The following is a 3,637-nucleotide window of genomic DNA, read 5'->3' as shown; positions in this document are numbered from 1 at the left end:
TTGGGACCAGCAGGTGGCGTGGTGGTTAAGGCACTGGGCACTCCCACATGGCCGATGACAGTTCGAGTCCTGGACCTGGTGGCTTGTTTTCTTGCATTCTCTCTCTCTCTGTGTCTCTCTTTGGTCAAATTAAAATAAATGAATGAATAAATAGAATTTTTAAAATAGTGATATTAATTCTTACATCCCTCAAAAGAAAGAATTAATAAGTTACTTATTGTCCCAGTTGTTCTGGAAATTATTCATGACCATAATAAAAAATACATATATATATATAAAGAGTTGCATTTCATGTTCATTGCATACTACTGGGATTGCAGGCAGTGGAAAGGAGGATTTGCCTTTTCATAGAACAATGAATTTACTGTTTAATTAGATTACCCAGTACCATCTTCCTGAACTAACCCTGATTTTAGTTCTTATAAGAATTTCACCAATTTCTGTATTTGTTATAGATATCTACATTTCTGGAGGACACTGAAAGATTTACAGAATGATTGTACCTTATACTCAGATTGCGTAGGCATCTTGAGAACCCACTATTTGATTGGCAGATACTAGGGCACCAGCTACAGCAGAAAGAGAATACTGAAAGTAAAAACTCTCCCCATGTATGAAATATCAGGAGAGGGTATGTGCATTACACAAATTCAAATATACATATTGCATGTTTCAGAATACCGATATTCATGAATTTTCTTCTGATTTATTTATCCAAGTCTTGGCTACAAATAGAAACTTCGAAGGAAATAGAAACTACACTTACATGTAAAGACAACGGGAATGAATAACTCAAAATACTCATGGGCTGGGGACAGTAGGTGGCGTGGTGGTTAAAGATGCTGGACTCCCACATGGCTGACTACAGTTCAAGTCCCAGACCTAGTAGCTTGCTCTCTCTCTTTTGCTCTCTCTCGTTCCCTCTGTCCCTCTCTGGTCAAATTAAAATAAGTAAATAAAGTTAAATAAAAAATACTAATTCTTTATTTTAAAAAATTAAATACTCGTGGGTTTAGGTTTTATTGAAAGTCAATATACAGGGACCAGCAGGTGGCATGGTGGTGAAGGGTGCTGGACTTCTACATGGCTGACCGTGGTTCGAATTCTGGTCCTGGTGGCTCGCTTTTTCGCTCTTCCTCTCTCTCCCTCTCACTCTGTCCTTCTCTAGTCAAATTAAGAATAAATAAATACGTAAGGTTAAATATTTATTTATTTATTTAAATTTGACCAGAGAGGGACAGAGTGAGAGAGAGAAAGTGAGAAAGCGAGCCACCAGGTCCAGGACTTGAACCCCCGTTGGCCCTGTGGGAATCCAGTGCCTTTAACCACTATACCATCTACTGGCCCCCAATAAAATATTTCTTTAAGGGACCAGCAGTTGGCGTAATGGCTAAGTCTCTGGACTCCCATGTGGCCTACCGTGGTTCACATCCCGGACCCGGTGGCTTAAAACACACCGGGGGATTTCTACCTGCGCTACTACGTAGGGCACAAGGGCAAGTTTGGACACGAGTTTCTGGAGTTCGAGTTTCGGCCGGACGGAAAGCTTAGATATGCCAACAACAGCAATTACAAAAATGACGTCATGATCAGAAAAGAGGCTTATGTACACAAGAGTGTAATGGAAGAACTGAGGAGAATTATTGATGACAGTGAAATTACAAAAGAAGATGATGCTTTGCGGCCTCCCCCTGACAGGGTTGGCCGACAGGATAATTGATGTTTCTCAAAGGGCTTCTGAAGAACTCTGAGGGCCTAATTTCACTCTGTAGAAAGAAAGTTTGGTTTCTGAATTGGGTCTTTTCAACTCTTGGAGGAATGAGACACGACCTCTGGAAGGAAGAAACATTTAATTTCACTCTTGTATATTCCTGAGGATTATACTTTTTATCATCTTCTTTGACTAGAAGAAAATTGGAGAACTCTAACAGATGCTGACACACTGTAGCAGTAACTTAACTCTTCTACTTAAAGAAACTTTAGGAAAGAAAAGGAGCTTGAAATTGTAATTGGAGATGAACACATTTCTTTTACCACATCAACACTTGGTTCTCCTATCGATGTAAATCAGTCAAAGGATCCTGAAGGCCTTTGAGTATTTTACTATTTGGTACAAGACCTGAAATGTTTAGTTTTCAGTCTCATTGGCTTACACTTCAATATTAAACCAATTTAAAGTGTATGTTTTTGAAACTGTTTGTATATTTAATTAAGGATTGGGTAAGGGAGGGTTTATTTGTCATTTACAATATTGGAATTTGTATGAATGTGAAGCAAACAGAAATCATTTTTGTATGTAAACTGAAAATAAGAAAATACATAAACAGGCTTACTAATTATTCTCACTTAAATCTAAGTGGGGTGGGAAGTCCGCAGAAACATGAAATTTTGTAAATAAAAATCCCCTTTTGTTGGAATTTTGCCTCAATAAAATACATCAAAGCCTGAAAAACAAAACAAAACAAAACAAAAAAAAAATATGAAACTCATCCAGACTCTTCTAACTCACATTCAGGAGTAAAGTTTATTTGGTTTTTGTTTTTTGGGTTTTTTTTTGGAGAGGTTTTTGCTATAGGGCGCGTGTGCTTGCCAGAGAGAGAGACAGAGAGACAGAAAGCGAGAAATCACCCCCCAGGGGGGATGGCCATACCGCAATTTCTTTTCCTCCATTCTCCTCTCGGGATCTTGGGCACACACGCACACATGCCTGGCATGAGTTTAAGCCACCGGGTCCGGGACTCAAACTACGGTTGACTACATGGGAGTTCAGCGACATGGCCATTACGCTAACTGCTGGTCCCAGGAGTATGGGTTTTTATCTAACCACATTGATTATGTTTCTCTGTTTTCTAATATTAGAAGTCCTAGTTCTCCCTAACACTGACATAATTGTTCATTTGTTTTCTTTCACACATACATAATATAAACATCTATGCCTTCGTATGTGATTATGTATGTACGTAAAGTAAGAACACCAGAAGGAAGTATGCCCAAATGTTCCAAGTGGTACAAAAAGGGATAATGAGGGGGTTTAATTGGCTTCATTAAATCTATTTCTGCATATTTGAAATTTATATAATAAACACATGTTATTGATAATCAGAAAGGGAACAAACGATAATGATAATCTTATTTAAAAATTCCAGTTGGTGGGCCAACCAGCGGTGTTTAAGGTGGCTGGATCCCACCTGGCTGACTGTGTGGTTTGAAAGGCACACCTGCCTGTGTGCCCAGAATCCTGGGAGAAGAGAAGAGAGGGATTGCCATGCGGCCATCTCCCGGGGAGGGCATTTCTTACTCCTTTCCCCCCGCCCGTCTGCTTCTCATCCGTGAATATAGTGTATTTCCATTTACTTAGGTGTTCTTTAACATCTCTTTATGCAGCATGTACATCTTTTGTCAGATTCATTCCAAGGTACTTTTTCTTATTGTGGCTAATTAAAATGACCCAGTGATGAGCCAGCCCCTTAGTCTAGTGGCGAAGAGAGCCAGATCCTACATAGCTGACTGCAGTTCAAGTCTTGGCCCCAGCAGCTTGCAAAACATGCTAGGGATGGTGCCAGCAGGTGGCATGGTGGGTAAGGTGCAGGACTCCCACATGGCCAACCACAGTTTAAGTCCTGGACCTGGTGACTTG

General features: G+C 40.0%; 2 pseudogenes; both read left to right on the top strand.

Moving 5' to 3' along the window:
* LOC102487327 (density-regulated protein-like) overlaps positions 1 to 3,637 on the top strand; it is a 21,190-nt pseudogene that overhangs the window by 14,603 nt on the left and 2,950 nt on the right.
* On the top strand, positions 1,469 to 2,443 carry LOC102494686 (protein mago nashi homolog; annotated as a pseudogene).

This window comes from Tupaia chinensis, unplaced genomic scaffold (genome assembly GCF_000334495.1).
Source record: "Tupaia chinensis unplaced genomic scaffold, TupChi_1.0 Scaffold000567_1, whole genome shotgun sequence".
Taxonomy (NCBI): Eukaryota; Metazoa; Chordata; class Mammalia; order Scandentia; family Tupaiidae; genus Tupaia; species Tupaia belangeri.
The sequence above is the reverse complement of the archived record's forward strand: the minus strand, read 5'-3'. Positions and strand labels throughout refer to the sequence as shown.